Source organism: Dreissena polymorpha, chromosome 4, assembly GCF_020536995.1.
Source record: "Dreissena polymorpha isolate Duluth1 chromosome 4, UMN_Dpol_1.0, whole genome shotgun sequence".
Lineage (NCBI taxonomy): Eukaryota > Metazoa > Mollusca > Bivalvia > Myida > Dreissenidae > Dreissena > Dreissena polymorpha.
This window is the reverse complement of record NC_068358.1, coordinates 88,976,251-88,997,293: the sequence shown is the minus strand read 5'-3', so window position 1 is coordinate 88,997,293 and position 21,043 is coordinate 88,976,251.

Below are 21,043 nucleotides of genomic sequence, written 5' to 3'. Positions count from 1 at the left end.
AAGAATACACAGGCAAATTGGAAGAAAATCACTCAGAATATTTTATGAACATCATATGTGTCCTTAATTTCATAATACCTACTCTCTATCAACATTTAAACTGGGAACTATTAATTAAGACTTTATATTTAGCAACTATATATAAAAAAATATGTAAAGAATTACTCTACAAAAGACAAATAAACATTTGACTCATGAAACAAACCTTGCTACTCAAACGGCTATTCGCATATCATATTGACAGTTGTTTGTTGAGTATTGTGGTCTTTGAAGAAGCATTTTTAATGGCCATCGTTATTCTCGATGGTATCTGATATTCCGATTGATTATCAGTGAGAGCAATTGGTTTCCTTCGATTGCACAACTGACCGTCTTAATCAAAAGAACAAGTAATGCGACTAAAGCTGTCAACTTTCAGTGCCGAAGGCAAAGGTCGTACCACTGGGTAAATTAAATATAATGGTTCAAATAAACATAAACTAGAATTCCATTAAAAATGATAAATATCCCATTTTGACAGATAATGTTGTCCATGGTGTAAAATAAAATTATCTGATAATGTCTATCTGTGTTGAAATTTAACTTATATATTTGCAAATATTCATTTAAAAAATACATTTTCCGTGCAACAGATAAAAGAGTTTTCCTGAAAAACACAACATGACACATTACACTAGCAAATCAAAGCGCTGAGGCACTGAAGTTGTTCGCTATTGCATAATCTTAGACGCAACTCAGTTTTCAAAATAATTGTTATAGCTTTTTATATCGCAAGTTTGAAATAAACACAACCCATTCAAATTTATAAAGAGTGTGTCTTAAAGCACAGGTCGAGATGTGTGTGCACTGTTTATCCTCATATTTATGTTATAGAGATAACTTAGACAAAATAAAAACAATATGTATCTTGTTTTCGCAATTGGTTGCTGCACTGGCAACCATCTTTAGAATTTTGGTTGCCTTGCTAAAGAATAACAAGCCTAGAATCATGTACATGTTTTGTAATGTGTATTTAATACTTTATCTATTTTCTTAATATTATTGAGCAACAAATTTGCAGACATGACAGACTTTTGATGCATAATGTCTTGTTGTTAGCCGGAATTAAATCATATCCTAGGCCTAATTGATCCACAGTCGCAAATTTGTATGCTATGTTTAATTGGATTGAGTTGTTTAAGCTTTCAAAAAGCTAGTTGTTCTGCTTTTTAGCCCAACTGTAACCAACTTTTGAAATTGAGTTTCATGGCTTAAATCTACTGGCCCATTGCTAACAGGCAGCCACTAAACCTGTAAGTTATTCAAGATGTAAGATCTGACTGTGTATTGAACTCATTACATTTGCAAGTCTGAAATCAAAGGGACCTTTTCACGTTTTGGTAAATTGACAAAATTAAACGATTTAATAATTTGGAGAGTTCTGTTGTTGTCCTTAAATTTCTCATTCAACGATGATTGATTATACATATAGTATAAAATACATCTCTCATTGTATGAGCAAGGATGGCCGAGTGGTCTAAACGATATACTTTTATTCCAGGGTTCAGTGGTTCGAGCCCAGTTGAGGGTAACTTTTTGTTTCTTTAATTTTATTCTTGTTTGTTTTTGTTCTTTTAATTGAGCTTTTAAGATCCAATATTTACATTTATCAATATTAAGCATTTAATGACAAACTGTGAAAATGTCCCTTTGAGATGTTTACTAAAAATGCCACAAAGTAAAAATTTAGAACTCATTTGTTGTTTATTTGATTTATAAGGGATTTTGTTTATTTGCCTTGTCAGCGAGGTTACTTTGAAGTTATAATCACGTTAATCTTTTTGTTTTCAACTCACTAATAAACAAGATCATTAAAGCCTCATTTTGGGAAAACATGGCTTAATGCATATGCATTAATTATCACCCCAGTACCAGAGACTCTCTTTAAACGAAAAACACATTAAAATCAGAAATAATCGTCCTTAATAAGCTTGTGCGTATTGCACAGGCTAATAAGTGTGCACAGGCTAATCTTATTCGACATGCGTTAAGCCACGTTTTACCTGAAAGCGGCCAATATGTACAGATTTCAATGATAAACTGACCAATGTCGTCGCGCAAGCTGTTAAACACTATTGATTACATTTACACACTCTGCTGTCTGCAGTGTACCAGTGAAGTTTAAACAGGCATATGCGGTGGTTGTCGTTCCTAGCGTAGTTAAAAGCAGACTGACTTGCAAAACTCCATCTACATTAGTTACCCGCTAGCGCGATCAACTAAAAACACGTAACTGTTACATGTTTAAAAGCTCATAAAACACAATTTCTTACATTAATGTTTGCATTCGAAATGTCAAGTAAGATATGATACGCCATTGCTAATTTAAATGCACTTTAAACATTGCTCAAATACTGTTTTTGTCGTGTGTTAATTCTAACTGAACAAACCACTTTAAATATATCAACCGAAAGATCTTGTTTAGCAAATCATGTGTGGCGTAGGCAAACAGGTTCAGATTCATATAAGCGTAATAGGTTTAATAAACACGGTACTATGGTGGATACACGTGAATGCTATTTCATTATATCCCGGTCGCAAACTCGCATTAAAATCGCTGATAATGTGTTTCCAATGAATTGACTGTTGTCTAACACGTTACACGTTCATTAGTTTGATATAATTGATTATAGTTTGATGTCGTTGTTTGAAGTTTCAATGTTGTTTTCAGACATTTGATTTAGACAATTACGATAATTACTTTGAAAAAAAAGACAAACAACTCTAAAACATAATATATATACCAGGTAAGCGTAAGGTAATGTAAGTTTATTTATTTTTTTAGAAAACCTGCACAACTCGCTAAGACTTTTGATTAAGAATTCGTCACGTAATTGCTATAGTGCTCTATCTCCATTTTTTTTTAAATGAGTTTTTTATATCGCTGTGTTTGTGAGAACGAGATCTTTAATATGACGTAATCGGGTGAATGCTGCACTGCACCATCTCCGGGAGTAAGAGAAAAGTAGAATTGACGCTCAGATTAGCCTATCAATTGCAAGAACTTACACCACGTGACTGAGTTTCATTTCAGAACTGTAATGATCCATCTTCATCACGTTCAATTAAAAAATGTCCAGATCCGTAACCGATATAATGCGTTATGTCCCGATAGAGCAGTTCAGCATTAACGATTAAAAAATAAGGCAAATAACATTAACATATAATTTACTAAGTTAATATTTAATTATATTCATATTCTCCGTTTGCTGATTAACACCCCTGCATATTTTTTCCACATACGTGCAGAAATAAGTGAGAAAAAAAAGGTTAAACCTTTAAATGCGTTTTCTCCAAAAAATGAAAATGGTAGTTAGAGCACTATAGCAATCAAGCGACGAGTTGTTAATCCTCCTCAAGCAGACATTGCTGTATTCCACACTAAGTAAGTATTCTTTATTTGTCAATAAGAATATACAAAGCTGTCTTATTAGTTTATACGAAATTCAAATATGCAATGAATATTACACACATTCATAAATCCAATAAAAATAATAGCAACGACTATCACAATTTCAGGTCGTTGTCATGAAACCATAAACTTCATCAAACATCCGTGACATATATACTCGATATAAATGTGTTGTTTGATAAACTATAAGTCACCCATATAAATTACATTTGTCATTTCTTCTTAATCTATTTTGAAGGATGTTATCTTCTGCAATAAAACCGCGGGCTTCTTACATTGGTTTTTGTTTGTGGTTTTAATATCACTATAGGTTGATGACCCATGAAATATTGCAAAATCAATATGTTTGCAATATGACTTTACAATCATAAAAAAATAAGTATCGGGTTACAAAACCCTAACACAAATCCAAATTTAAAAAAAACTTATTACTGTGTACTTTTTTAACAATGACCAAAATAATGACAAAAACGAACTAACATGAATTAACTATTGTGGTTTGAGATACTTAAATGTATATGAATATTGCTGGGCCAAGTGTGAGGTTGAGCGCTCTATAACCAGGTTTAAACCCCCAATGCTTTGCATTGACCGTTCCAAGGCGGTGACCCTAGCTTTATTCATATTTTGTGTTTATGTTGGTTTGTATTGTGCTGTATTGTGCTGTTTTGTACTGTTTGGGCAATCGGTCACTTGCCATAAATAAAGGACCAACTAATTGTTTTTAATAAAAATTCAATACTGCTCCAGCAGCTGGAGTTTCACTTCTTTATATTGAGATAATTTTATTTTAATTCTTAATTTATCAATTATTTCAATTTAATGAAATGACATTTAAAGTGGGAAATCGTGCACAAGAGCAGCGAATTTTCAATCGCAAATATTAAAATCGCGATACCTTATATTAGTAAAGTCACTCGTAATGGAACGAGTCTAAACTCCTAAGCTGCCCTATCTCAGAAGCGATAAGGCTTTGCTCAAAATCCAATGCGAAATCCTACACTTTTATATTAAGGTTCAAAGTATCAAATGCAATACCAATTACAGTGTAGCTGTAGGTTTACGGTCAACAGGTCAAAAAAGCCATGTGATGATTTCTTTGTAAAAAAGTATAAGTGTCTGGTTATAAAAAGTGATAACCCCTCAGGACTGTCAGTTAATGGTCACCGTTGTAGCGATCAGACAAAGTACTACTTATCAATATTTTATGGTTAATTATTGTGTCCATAGATATTAAGTAAAGTCCGAGTTTGATAACACTCAGGAGCACTAGAACACTAAAGTAAAAACAGTATAGATGAATATTTATAAAACCATTTAACGATAATTATACAGCCATTAAAATCGATTATATATTCGTATACAGATGTTTATATTGCATTTGTTCACATATAGACATGCTTCTAACTGTTCAACATTGCAATCAATATAAACACATAACTTATGAAAGAACAATACAATGGTGACTCAATGTTTTTAAACAAAGTGTGCGTGTATTAATTTTGTATTGACAAAAATATTTAGACTCGTGTATTCTGACAGAACTGTTTTCTGAGGTTTCACATTCTTATACATTTGGAGAATCAAATAATCCAAATCTTAATGAAATGTAAAATGCCTGCGCGGAATGAACATCGTGTCCATTTATTCAAGAAAACACCTATTATGTAATTTTGTTTTATGTTTAAGCTCAACATATGACCAATTTCAATTGTTCACACATTTCACAAGGCGAACTGACACAAGTAAAACAATAGGTTGTTAAAGAAGCAGGAAAATCTGGGTATATTTACGTTTAATTACTGCGTACTTGTATTATTGCATAGGTACTCGTTTACCCCATAAGTCATTTCGCATAGTAATTTACAAATCAGTTACTTATATCTATGAGTATGTCCTTACTTAATAAGCCTGTATGAGCCTAATGTTGAAACGGGTAAGCATCGATGAAGAGATGCATCAAACGGTGTAAGAGTACGCACTTATTTGAAATAAAAAAGTACTTGAAGTATACTACAATACTCGAGTGATGTTATTTACTGATGAACGTTATTCACAGGGGTATGTTGTTTCACCTGGTACTAGTATAACCGCATACACTAATATAAACAAATTAACGCACTCACCAATATGAGCGTCCATTTAAGCAAGAAAAACATAGTAATCTATGCTGTTTTCCGATTTGACTCGAGCTTTATTTGTGTGGACAGTTTCTGTGTTTTCAGTTTCAAACACTTCATACTGAAGAAAAACACAAGTGTTGCTCCTGAGATTTTGTTTACATTTCGAACACAGCTTTCTGATATTATGACTTTATGTGGAGGAAAGTCTACAATAATTGATAAGTGTGCCATTTCACGCTCTTTTAGTCAGTGACATTTAATAAAGACCGATGTATTTTATTGTAAGACTTTGGCATCTTACCAAATACACATTTAATATAGAAAGATGTATTTAATTTTAAGACCTTGGTATCATACCACAGACAATTTGTGACCAAGATAATCTCATAGATGTCGTGACTGATTAAGTTTTTTCCTCTGCAACAAACTAGATTACCATCTGACCAACAACAACAATTGTAAATTTTCACACACAAGTATCATGTAAAAAATTTTGAGATTAAAAATTGATTGTTTATGTACAAGTTGCAAGTTTACAGTATTAATAAAGTATCAATGGAGTCTGCTTGTTTTCCAGAAATATTATATAAATGCTGTTTCTCGCCGGCTTGCACTTTATATCTTAGTCGCCGCAAATAAAGAGCGGGACAAGGACATTCCATTAAAAAAACATATAATTTGGTTGGCCAAATATTTCGAGACCGAATTTGTCCCGTTATAATAACGAATTATTAAAGTTTTATGTTTTGGTGAAGTCATAAACTCAAAACAAATCTAGCGTTTCGTCTCTTATCTCCAAGATACTTGTGACCAAACAGGCGATTGGCCTCATAAAGAAGAGACATGTATGGTAATGCTTTCTCTTTTTTTGTATTTGTACTAAAGTGGATCTGGCTTTATGGGCAAATTGATATAAATATTCATAAGGGGCCACACTTCTAATGACACTCGAATGACATGTTTACATTATGATACGGCTGTCGATGCATACCAGACGACATTGACAATGCAGTTACATATGTGACACAATAGGAAGAAAAACAACTGTAAAACATACGGCAATACAATACGTATGGCGGTTGTATGTTATTAAGAACTGGCCGTTTATTGTAATCCATGCATACATATATTCGAAAAGTATTGTGTGTCCTTTATTTTTCTAATGCGAGAGCGCTTGTAATGATTGGTGGAAAATAAGGAAAGGTACAGTGAGCATATTGACTCACCAACTTAAACAAAATTTTCACACATAAAAAAATTTACTTGCGTGGAACATATCTTACTGACCCTTATGACATGTCCTTATGTGGTTTAGCTTTTATAGAAAGTAAGATTTCTAGTGCGCATGCGTCACGGTTTAGGGAATATATTGCATACTTGTAAGCGTTAAGTATGCCCCTCACTTTAAGATAAATATTTCGGCGCATTTCTTTCACGCTTATATAGAAAATTATTTTAGTAATTAGGACCAAAGTGTATGAAATTGAGTTTAATAACGTGTGTATTCATAAGGAGGGATATATTGGCATTGTCTAATGAATAGAAACACAAATATTGAGAACATACCAAGTACGCATTAAACAGAAAACGTAAACATTAAATATAGCGTGGGATGAAATGACAAAGCTAACAATATGCATTAGAAGTGTACCCAAATGACAGACGCCCTATCATGCGGACCGTTTTCATTTCTGTGACAGGTCTTAATGTGTGTTCACGCGTTGTTTACTTTTTGTTGAATTACAATGCATCCCAGATGCAAGTTAAATGTATTTAATGAATTGGACAATATAAAACATTTTCATACGAATTAAAACATCTATGCCGAAATAAAAAATGTGTTACGAGTCGATTAATGCGTTATCAGTCGCACGATTTATGGACTAGATCATTTAATAGATGTTATTTGTAAGACATGCCCATGTACAATCCACAGTTAAACCTACAGTATCACCAATCCTTAACAGAAACACATATGTGAAAAATATAATTTTACTCGATTGGTAAATTTAACGGACAATTTAGCTCATCGAATCGGTTTGAAAAATTTAAACTTCAACGACCGAATCGAAAGCATTTCGGCCTGAGTCTGTTATGTCTACAGAAAACATAATTACATCAATTTGACCGAATCTATATGTCCATTATGTACACAAAATCTATTTAATTAAGATATACGATTTAAATATGTAGTGTGCTCAATGAAAAGTTAGTAATTAACACTAATGTACAATATATACAAAACATATTAAAGAAATATATACAATTTGGTACATGAGATAAAAAAAAACATAATCATGTTTTATCTGAAACTGCGTATAATTTAGAATTTTCAGTCAAACGCAGCTTTTAACGAGCACTCGCACAAATTTTAAATGCCGATATATTCCCGGAAAAAAGTATGCAATAAATTTCTAACATGCGTAATAACAACTAAGAATATCATACCAAACTATCGCACAATAAATTGATACTCGTCATGCAATACCGTGGTAAGTCGGTTGTTTCGCTTTTAATCGATAATTTGGATAATGCATGATATATTAACAAACATAATGAAATGTTGAGCATGATGTTTGAATGACAAAAATCATTAACTTTCCAAAGTTACGTCGTGAAATTATCTTTGGAATATCTACGCAAGTCTTATAGCAGTTGATGACGCAATATCTGTTTTAACGCCTTCGATTAATTAATTAATTTTGTCGATTGATTTACTTTAAGGAATGTTGTTTCGAATCGAACTGACATTATTTGTAGAACGCTGCTTGAAAGCAATTAGTTAAACGACGATCAAGTATGCTATTGATTAGCCTTTGACAATGAATGACAAATATAAACTTGAACGAGCTTTCAAATTAATGTTAACATAAAAAGCCAACGTCTCTCGCCTTATTCAATGGCAACATATATAACGTCAATACAAGCAAATCGATTAGTTCTGTTTATGTAAACTAAATATAGTTGTACCAACGGAGGTAAGATAAATATCACAGCTGAACTACTCGGACTAAATCTATGAACTATTTACCTCAATCATACTATGTACCCTCAAAATCGGTTAAAAGATACCGGATTGTTATTTATGTCGTTATTCTGATTTTCCGAGTTTATGAATAGACTGGATAAGACTTCAAATGTCTGTTGTATGGTGCAAACACTTTATCCGGCCACGCCGTAGGTGTCTCTAGCAAAATAAAGTATGCATATTATTTTAACTGTAACTGATATTTGCACCCACATTGTAACGCAAATATGAACGTATTTCTAAAAACGTCTAAGTACGTGATTATTAAAAACAAAAATTATTTTATTATATTTGTTAACGCATTGAAAGCGCTCATTTATTTGAAACACCGACGAATATCACATGCTTTTTTTAACGAAGAATACCAGTACGACAGTACCACATCAAATTCATAAGTTCAACCATAGACACCTTCAGTAAAACACGTGGCGAATAGCTTGTATGCTGTAATGTATTTAAGAAGAATCATCGCCATGTACATGCTGAGTTTTAGCAAAACTATGAAAGAACACCATGGACGTTTACACTTAAATATTAAGTACACTTCCATCTAAATAATTACACGCGTGTAATACAGTCCCATACCCAATTGAATAATTTGAAAAGAGCATTTTCAAGTAATAAATTCATTGACGAATACAGACACAACGATAAAAACGAAAGAGTATTCAGATCGAAGTAAAACATTCTTTGAACGAACATGTTCCTTAAGTTCATATTCAAATGAAAATCTAAACCGAATGAAGACATGCGCATGTTGCATGTGTGAGTGCAAATAAAACATGAGTGGGTCAATGTTAATTTATGTGATGTAGTGTTATTCTATATGAAACTATTGCGTGCTTAAAATAAAGCTTAGTTTGAGTTGCATATATTTAAAACCACAAGTCATATTTGAAGTTCTTTTTGTTGTTGCTATTTCTTTCGATTACAGACTCAAACATTCTAAGTATTTAAATCCACTCATGAAAAATAGATTGTCTGATCGAAAAAAGCACTTATGAATACCGAGTTTAAAATGGTCAACATAATCATGAGTTTTATTAGAATAATGAATGGTGTGAGTATTGTTCAGTTGATCAATAGTAAATGTGTCGACTACACCACTTGCAATACCTGAAAACGTATATTTATCTGTACACTTTGAAACAAAACGTATCTTTTAATGATAGTGTTATCATTGCAAGAAGTTGTAATTTGAATTCGTTTACGATGCAATACTAGGTTGTTTCATTCGAACAGGTATTGAAACTAACATACATGTTATCTGAAGACCATCGGGTTCAGAAGCAATTTCAAACCGAAGTTCTATTATTTCTCAAGCCTGGCCAGATATCAAGAGATTCTCACGTGTATGATAATAATCGTTATTATCATCGTTATATTCATATCACGTTGATTTTATTGATCTTATCAAATTAGCCATACCGATAATACTTAATTTTATACTTCCGATCAAAATTGCAGACGGTTATTTTACATTGAAACACATATTTATTACAATAAATCCCCACAAATAAATATGAATCAAGACTTAGAGTTAAGCTTATCCACATACCGAACACTGCCTGCAAAAGGTGATCAAGTGTCAACTTTCTCATGGTATAAATACCACCAAACACGCTGTACTCCTTGTATTGTTTCTTACACAAAAAACATATAAACATAAGTTCTAATTGTTAACAAGTTTCACGTTTAAACATACAAACTAAAACATCTGCCATGTTGTAAACACTTCATTTGCATGTTTGTATGTTTCAGCAATGCAGATTAAACAATGCGAGGTACGAAGTACGTCATGTTTGCAATGAGGAAAATCTGGGTATATTTACGTTTTATTATTTCGAACTTGCAGTTTTGCAAACATATATACGTTTACCAGATAAGTAATGTTGCCTTTTAATTTGCAGATCAGAACTTAGACCTACAATTATTGCCCAACTTAATAAACCTTTATAAGCATATTTATGAAAAAGCTAAGAATTAAATGAAGAGATTCATCAAACGCTGTAAAGAATACCTGCTTATATGAAAATAAAAAAGTTGTTGAAGTATATATTACAATACGCAAGTGACGTTATTCACTGTTGTACGTAATACACATGGGAAGGTAGTTTAAACCTGGTTCTAGTATAACCGCATGCACTCATATATAACCATTAAAACACTTACCCGTATGAGCGCTAAATTAAGCATGCAACAAATAGTTACAAATGCTTATAGTTGATTCGATTATAGCTTTATTATTGTGGACGGTTTCTGAGTTTTGAGTTTCATACCGAACAATTAGAAACAAGTCATAATTGAAACTCCTGACATTTTGCTTACCCCTCCAACAAAGTTTACTCATATAATTACTTTATCTTCAAGTTGGATGAAAGTCGACACAAAGTAATTAGTGGGTCATTTGAGCTGTGACATTTTATAAAGAACTTTTTCCTCTGCAACACACAAAATGAACTGCTGAACAGTAACATTAATTGAATTTTAACACAAAAATAAATATGTGATAAACTATTTATATATATATATATATATATATATATATATATATATTAAAATCTGATTGTTAAAGTACAAATTGCGAGTTTACAGTATTAATAAATCAACACTTGGTTCTGTTTTTTTTTCAAGGAATATTATCTACAAGCTGTTTCTCGCCCTCTTACACTTTATATCGCCGCCAATATAAAGCGCAGGACAAGGACATTCCGTGATTATACATATAATTTGGTTTGTTAAAAATTTCCTAGATCACATTGTCCTTTTACAATTATGAATTATTAAAAGAATACATATTTTGTAAAGTCATAAACTCAAAATAAATCCAGCGTTTCATCTCTTATCGTGTATGTACTTGTGATCAAATAGGCTATTGGCTTCATACACAACATGTTTGGCAATGACTTCTCCTTGCTGTAGTTGTACTCGAGTGGTTCTTGGTTTATGAGTATATTGATATAAATATTTATTAAAGGCCTAACTTCTTAGGGCACTCGAATGCCATTTGAACGTAATGATACGGATATCGATTAATACCACACAAAACTGACAATTCAGATACATATCTGACACAGTGAGAAGACAAGCAACTGTACAACATACGCCAATACATTTTCTGCCTGAGTTGGTTATGTCTCCAGAAAACATAATTATATTCAGTATCGACCACTTAATTGATAACCTTCACATAACACTGTGTTAAGTCGGATGTTACGCTTTAAATCGATTATTTTGATAATACACAGGGTGATTACCACTTAATGACATGTAATATATGATAATTAAATGGGGGTAAAATACAATAACTATCCATAGTTTGGTCTTGAAATAATTTTTTTGAATATATACACCGGTATTTAAGCAGTCAATAACACAATATATGTGTGCTTTCAACGCGTTCGATCCAAACCTTTAAGATTTGGTTTGGTTTACATCGAGGGATATTGTTACTTATCAAACTGACATTATTTGTATAACGCTGCTTGAAAGCAATCAGTTAGACGAAGAACAAATATGCTTAAGATTAATCTTTGAAAATGAATGACAAATATCGACTAAAAGAAGCTTTACAGTTAATGTAGACTTAAAAAGCCAACGTCTCTCGCTTTATTCAATGGCAACAATATAACGTCAATACAAGCAAGTCGATAAGCTCTTGTGTTGTAAACTGAACACATTTATGTCAAAGGAAGTAAGATAAATATCCCAACTGCACTATTTGGACTAAACCTATTAATTATTTACTTCAATAATACTATGTACAATGAACAACGGTTAAAAGGTACCAGATTGTTGAAAAGAGCAAACCCAAGTCATATATAAACGATTAACACCGATACAAAGAGAAAACAAACGTGTATTAAGCACCTATTGATAAAATAAAAAATCGTTGAATGCACATGTGCCTCTAGCCCATATTCATATGAAAAGCAAAAAGCACAAACTACTGAACACATGTGCATGTTGTATCTGTAATCTCACATAAAACATCATTGCATCGATGTCAATATCAGTGTTGTAGTTGTATACCGTATTACATTATATTGTGCTTAAAATGAAGCACAGTTTGGATTGTATCTCGCTTAAATATATTGCAAAAGCATACGTCAAATGATGAGTTCCTTTTGTCGGTGCTATGTCTTTTGATAAAAAAAACGCATAATATCGAAATATAGAATTATACTTATTAAAAATATATTGTAGGATCGAAAATAAACTTATTAATACAACATTTAAAACGGTACACATAACCATGAAAGGTGTGAGTATTGTTAAGGTTTACTTTAATAAATGTGTCGACTACTGCAATAACAATGCTTGAAAAAGTATATTTATTAGTAACATTACTAACATATTGTAAATAGTGTGCTAATTTCATGCATTTTGGTACATTGAAATCGGTTACGATGCAAAATATGTTGTTTAAGATGAACAGGTATTAAAACAAACATACCAGTGTGCCTGAAGGCCATCTTTTGAAGGAGCAATTCAAAAACGAAGTGTTATAATTTCTCTAGCATGATCCAGATATCATTAGCTTATCACGTCAACGATAATAATCATAATAATTATGCAGATATCAATCTAACGTTTATGATAATCGCTCACATAACATAGTCAAAGACAGAAAAACTTGAGTTGATTACTTACGAGAAAAACTGCAGATAAGTTTTACATCGGAACAAATTTATCTTAAAAATAAATCCCCACACATATATCTGAATTAGGAATAATCTGGCACTGCCTGCAAAAAGAGTGATGAAGATTCACACTTTCACATTGTATTAAGATAGCCAAACATGCTGTATTCCATGTATTGTCACTAACGTTAAAACAATCATATGAATATTATTTCTAATTGCTTACACATTTCACGTTTTAAACATTAAAATGAAACATCTACTAAGTTGTAAGCACTTACCATTTAAATTTGTTAATAAGCGTAAACTGATACTCCTGCGTTGCAGATTTTCCAATATAACATGACGCAATAATAAGAATTGAGAGTACGTAAGTGCTCCTTGGGTTAGGAACGTAAGAACATAACCCTCATGAATCTTTTAGTACTTATATAGCTTTAGCACTTCTCATGCTTATGATAATAATTTTAATTATCATCAAGATTTCAAAAGATGTTCATGTTAATGATAAATGCTCACATCAAACGAGACGAAGCGATAACACTTTCATTTATTACTTCAAACTAACTGCATGAGCCTACCAGTTATTATATGGCCATATACATTGCAATTCTTTTCAAGTTGTATCCTTATATTTGCAGGCATACACATTTATTCTTTGTAGTGTATTACTAAACATGCATTAGGAGAATGTTTTCCTTCTTTGATAGAAATTTCAATATAAGTCCTTGTATCACAATTACTTTTATAACACGCATTTGTGCATATCGGAGTTTTATCAGTGCCTCTTTTATCACTTAAACAAGAATGAGAGCGGTGTGCACGTTATAGATAAATATTACAAGAGTATACAAGATAAGTATTGATGCAAAGCATCAAAGGGCGTCGGGAATTTCAGTATAAAAGGCACGAAATGAAGTTACATGGAAAGATTTTTTTTCTACTGTAAATATTAATTTATTGGCCGATTATTTTAAACAAAATAGAAAAAGATACTGGTATAACCATTATCTAGGATTTTGTGTTATAACTCCCAAATAACCATTATCTATGATGTTGTGTTATAACCCCCAAATAACTATTATCTATGATTTTGTGATGTAACTCCATAATTCATTTTATTTGCATTGGTTTCCTTTTTTTACTGGCATTCGTGTGCAGTTTTCATTAATGGAACAGAACTGTGTAGGTTTTAAAAAAACTGCTTCATCTTGTAAGCGTAATTTCATACTTTTCTCAACTTCAAGGGGAGATGATTCTGAACTTATTCTTACGTTGCTTATTTACGATAAGAGTTGAGTACTCATTGATATGAAAACACTGTAAAAGTTTTAATGTGTTTACGAACCTCCCATCCTCTCACACATATATTTCATGGGCATAATAAAAACAAAAAAAAATAGTTACAATAAAACAGCATATTTTTTTAAACTAAAATGTCTACATCAAAACAAAAAGTTAACATAGAACACAAATAAAATAATTTGATTCTACTGGGGTTCGAACCTTGGGCCTCTCACGTATGAAGCGAGCGTGTAACCACTACACTACGGAACCGCTTGAAAATCACCTTCTAACTAAGATATTAATAAGCTATTAATAGTCAGTTTAAATGTAAACCCGGAAGTTTAAACGCTGGATAGTGAGCGGGGTTAAAGGCCCATACCAAAGGGTCCATACCACTGGCAACATACGGGCCAGGCCTGCGGCCTTCTATATGTGGTTCTTAAAATAAACCTGTAGGAGGACTTGATAGTAATGAGAATGGGGTGCTGTGATGGTGCTCCTCATTGATAAGCGGCTGCTTGCTTTATCAAGACTCATTATTACAATTAAAAATACGTGTCGCGCTTCGCGCTCTTTAGCGCCTTTATTAGTAACTAGGTGGTTGCTATGATAGTGGAACAAAGAAGTTTTGTTTTAATACAAAACCAGAAAGTTTCACCGGTTCGCGAATTTGCCCAGTCCCTGTGATCTTTTATTATTGCCCATTCCCTGCGATCAGTTATTAATTAAAACAATTAGATTTGCATTATTGGCAATAAATGTTTTAGTAAATGTAATACGCACAAATGCAGTACTTATTTACAATAATTTACACAAAAAATCACCACTGTGTAAGATATATTCTGACAACAAAAATATCAGAGGCGTATTTAGGTGGGGGGCTAGGGGGCTAAAGCCCCCCCAGCTGGCTGGCTAGACACGATTTTTAATAAAAATGAGCCCCTTACAGTTTCAATCCACTTGTGTATTTCCTGTCATATGTCCCTAATTAAGCCATAAACAGCTGTCGATTTGTGTGATTAGCCCCCAGGCATGTGTACAGACGATCTAACCTTCGTCAGCTAAAGTGCACGCTTCATTGACTGTAAGTAATAAACTGCGCTATTTGATTGGCTGAAGAAGATACATTCAACTAATGAAATTCATCCATACATTTAGCCATAGATAAATGTTTACAAATGGCTGCCGCATGAGACTTGTGAAAAGCAATATTTCAATTTGTAGCAATTAAAGAGTTTAGACGAACGCAATGGACAATTATTATTATTTGTTCGGTAATTTCTTTGATGAATTTAATTGGTATTAGCTCTTTAGAGTGATAATCCTTTTGAGTAACAAGTTATTGCCAGTGAAATTTAACTGCACACTTAATGAATGTCAATTATTATTTTTATTTTTATTTTTTTACAAATCGGGCTAACTGCTTTGATGTTCATCCATACTTTTTAAAATTAAAAAAGACTCAAAAATGAAGAATTACTTAAGCTATATGAAACTAAATCATTTTCTTAAAGCGTGACAACATCCAAAGACCTATAGATAACATCTATAGGTCTTTGCAACATTGAGGCAGCAACACCCGAATTAAACTACACAGAAACCTAACGACTCCCTTTGTTTACACTTTTGTGAACGAAATGGACACCCGATTCAGTGATTTGCCGACTAAGACAGCCATGAGATTGAAGTTTATACCTGAACAAATGTGCGCCTCTCCTGTCAGTGCTAGTGACCTTGAATGGTTCATTGATGATCTCCCTTCCCCTCAGTCCCTCCCTGCTGAGTTGCACTTTATATGACAGGCTAGGTGGAAAGGTGTACCCAACCCACCTACTACCCTTCAGGGCTCTGTTGCACATTGTGATTCCCAGCTGTACCCCATCATTTACACTGTTTTGTCCATATCAAGTGTGTTCCCTGTTACATCATGCGAGTGTGAAAAGAGTATCAGTGCCCAAGGACTTGTTAAGACAAAACTAAGATCATCAATGGGTCAGGACAGGTTGTCCGCTGTGTGCCTGCTTTCCATTGATAGGGACATGGACATAAACATTTTAATGTTGTACCTAAGTTGACCTAGTAGGATATCCAACAAGGTTAAATAGGAGGTCAACCCATCTAACTCTGTTAAAAAAGTTATGGATAAAGATAATGTCTCCCACCACTTAAGTGGTTTGAGAGACATTTGATTTACCCCTGTGTGTCTGTCTGTCACACTTGATGTGTGAACTCAAGTTCTTATTTGTTTTACATGCACTTTTATCATGCAAAATGCTGATTAGATAGCAGGAAATCGCATCATTTCAAGGTGCCATTTAAAAAAAAATCTTCGACGGAAGGGGACACCCCTCCCGCACCCTCCCCTCTTGAGCCCCCCCTCTGAAAATTTTCTGGATACGCCTCTGAATATATACATTGATCCGTAAAATAACTTCTCCTCCCATAAGCGAAAAAAACGTATTACATACTAGTCGCCGCACTTCAGTGCGACGCCAATGATAAACTTACGTTGACGACAAGAATTAATATATTTCGGTTCGTAAGACCTCATATTTAATAAGTAATTTTTCTTAAGTGATCTGCGACTGACGATCTAGGCACAGGTGGAAGTAACGTACCCTGGATAGTATTTTTTTTTTTTTTTTTTTTTTTGGAGCCCAATATATTCAAATAAATATATAAAATCATGTTTAATGAGAAAAAAAATGACAAAGAGCCATGAAAAAAAAAAATTCCCCACCCTCTGATATTGGAATCATAACAAGGTCATTAACTAGAATTTATCATAGACCTGTCTTCGCTGGCCGCAAAAATGTCAAAAGTAGCTTTAAACAAAAGCATCCATTGATCCTCCTATGGGCAATTGGACAACCTTTCAAAAAAAGTTAACTTCAAAAATATCTGTCCAGCCGTTAACTCACAGTCGGTCAAAAAACGAGCAATATTTCGAGTCCGTTTGTCAACCCGAATAAATCTTCTACAGACTTTCAAACAATATTTTTGAGTTTTTGCCCCTTCATCGATAGCTCGCGTCCTATTCCTTTGAAACAACGAAGCGTGTCAAATAATGCATGCATATGCAACCACTTACCCCTAAAAACTAATTCCAAAATGTTATATTTTCTTTGCAACAACTGTTTTAACTCTAAATTTGATTTACTTGAAAACGAAAGAAGCCATCGCTCTTGAACCCGGCTTAGCAGTGAATTACACTGACAGAGCCAGGCACATAAATATCCAATCAACAACAACAACGATGTTTTAATAAATGTGAATAAATGGAAATTACTTATCATTCTGATTGTATTGGAATAAGTTTTTAGGGGTGTGTGGTTGCATATGCATGCATTATTTGACACGCTTCGTTGTTTCAAAGGAATAGGGCGGGAGCTATCGATTAGGGGGCAAAAACTAAAAAATATTGTTTGAAAGTCTGTAGAAGATTTATTCGTGTTGACAAACGGACTCGAAATATTGCTCGGTTTTCGACCGACTGTGAGTTAACGGCTGGACAGATATTTTTGAAGTTAACTTTTTTTGAAAGGTTGTCCAATTGCCCATAGTAGGATCAAGGGATGCTTTGGATTAAAGCTATTTTTGACATTTTTGCGGCCCGCGAAGACAGGTCTATAATAAAGTCTAGTTAATGACCTTGTTATGATTCCAATATTAGAGGGTGGGGATTTTTTTTCATGGCTCTTTGTCAATTTTTTCTCATTAAACATGATTTTATATATTAATTTGAATATATTGGGCTCCTAAAAAATATATATATGAAAAATACTATCCTGGGTACGTTACTTCCACCTGTGGATCTAGGTTGTGACAATGTACATACATGTTCATGTATGTTTTGTTTAAATAATTTTAAGACAATTAATTGTTTTAAGTAGAATTTTTTAAGCATATTTTGTATATTTCGTAGAGATGTGAAAGTTTGTATGATGTTATCGTTGACAACGTCTGTCTGTCTGTCTGTCTGTCTGTCTGTCTGTCTGTCTGTCTGTCTGTCTGTCTGTCTGTCTGTCTGTCTTTCTGTCTGTCTGTCTGTCTGTCTGTCTGTCTGTCTGTCTGTCTGTCTGTCTGTCTGTCTGTCTGTCTGTCTTTCTGTCTGTCTGTCTGTCTGTCTGTCTGTCTGTCTGTCTGTCTGTCTGTCTGTCTGTCTGTCTGTCTGTCTGTCTGTCTGTCTGTCTGTCTGTCTGTCTGTCTGTCTGTCAGTCTGTCTGTCTGTTTGTCTGTCTGTATGTCTGTATGTATGTATTCCCGTCTGCCTGTCTGTCTGTCTGTCTGTCTGTCTGTCTGTCTGTCTGTCTGTCTGTCTGTCTGTCTGTCTGTCTGTCTGTCTGTCTGTCTGTCTTCAAACAATGCGTAAGGTGGTAACGTTCATACAAACAAGACATCGCGAGAGTTTTATACAACATAAGCATGCATCTTATTTGACTTAGATTGTTTTAACGTTTTAGAGTTTCCGTTTTAGTTTAGGTTGATTGTCTTTTTTATAGCATAAGAATGTCAATGCGCAATTCAGGTATATATATATGTTGCTTATATTCAATAAATATCCAGCCACCTGTCAATCCAACTCTCGGCTATAAATATATCGACCAGCAAGCGATCGATTAATCGGGGTTCAGGTTTATCCGCCATTTTCCACCGCAGGCTGAATGTCGAGGTTCACATTTTTTCTGACGAATTTCGTGTATTGTTTTTGACAAAAAAAGAAATATGGTAAACGGTGTCATGTTATTTCTTTTACTCGGGCAGTAGGTATCCCTGATGATTCGTTGAATGATGAACATTCTTATCATTTCCAAAGCAGAACATCATATCGCTAACTGAGAGTGGAAGCTTCTGATCAATGTGTAGAATTGCCAATAATAACCGTCGCAGAACGTTATTTATTAGAAAAAAATGACCCATTTTACTTTTTTGTAGCACTGTCTATTATAAAAATTGAAAAATTTCATATTAGCAATTTTCAAAATGGCTTGTAGCATCTTTATGTATTAACATGGGTGATCTCGGTGCGCAATCGGAAACTTGCGGAAATACTCGTTAAACACCGTTATGTCCATTTGTTTTTTTAAACAGAACTGGTAAATGTTTTTGCAGAATTATTATTAAGTACTTACAAACCCTCAAAAGAAATATCTTTTGAGAGTTCGGTTCCCGAGCGTCTGTCTGCGAATGGCAGCTTCAATACGTACATTGCAGTTGTTTCAGAAATGTCCGAAATGATTTTTGTGCAGCATTATACATTAAAATGACTTATATATGTCATATTAGCCACGTGTAATACTATCAATCACATCAATCACAGTTTTATTAAAAATGAAAGCAATGTTTTGTTAAAAGTTTCAGAAAAAAGATGTAACCACCAGTACACAAAATAACATTGAGGAGTTAGGTACCCACACACGCATTATAGAGCGGGTATAACTTACCAAAAGCCCCGTTATAGAAAGCTTAGGTTATTTATAAAACTAATATTTTTTCCTTTAGCATAGTATATAACTATGATACCAGTGTTATAAAGGATGTAAACATCAAAAACTGGTCACCAAACTCACCAGAATATCGCCTAGTCTATAAGCAGAGAAGCCCGGTTGGTGTGAGCTTATTAGATCTTATGTCTGTCAGAACATATGTTCATTATTTTGCACTATTTGCTCAGCACTAAAATGATGCTTGTGTTATTTCAACACTTGAGTATTCAATTTCTCGCAAAATATTTATGAATAATACATTAACTATATTTTTTAATGTATCGAATTTATTTTAACAATTAAGCAGCGAAACAATTCCGATCCTATGAAAAAAATCTATAAATTGCATGATGACGTTTATTTTACTCTTATCTAAAATGGCGTATGGTAGATACTGATAAATTAAGGATTTTCAAAGTTCCTCCCGATAGTCCCAGGCGTATGAGTCTGAAGTTGATTAAATAATCAATTTCTTTGTATGCACAAATGTGACACAAATGCGAATAATTCGTCACGCAAACTACTTGTGGGGAGAATAAAAAGCTTATCTGGGTAGTTTACTCTTAGCTGTTTCTTACATTATGTGTTGTCTAACATGATTGTCAACGGAAAGTCAATAATATAGTATTGTTGAGATTTTGAATGGTGTCTTCAAGTTAATATGTATCTATTGGTGTCGAATGCCATTAACGTTATACGCCTAAGAAGTATATAATTAATGTGCGCTCATTTTCGTTGAACAGGCAAATAGTCAGCAAATAATTTACAACAGACATGTTGTTGGTATAAACATTGTTTCATTGGAAAAACGTATTGAGTTCAATACTATAACCCAATATGTCTTTGCGAACTGGTGCAAGAGAATAAATTTGATATAAAAAGTTTAGACAACAGGTGCTTTAAACAGTGAGTGTTGTTTGTATACGTACAATATCGAACGGTTCGGGGCATAGGGTTAACCAATGATAAAATGTGGTTGTACAAGCGACAGCCCATGTTCAACACTTCAAAGCTCACGTGATAAA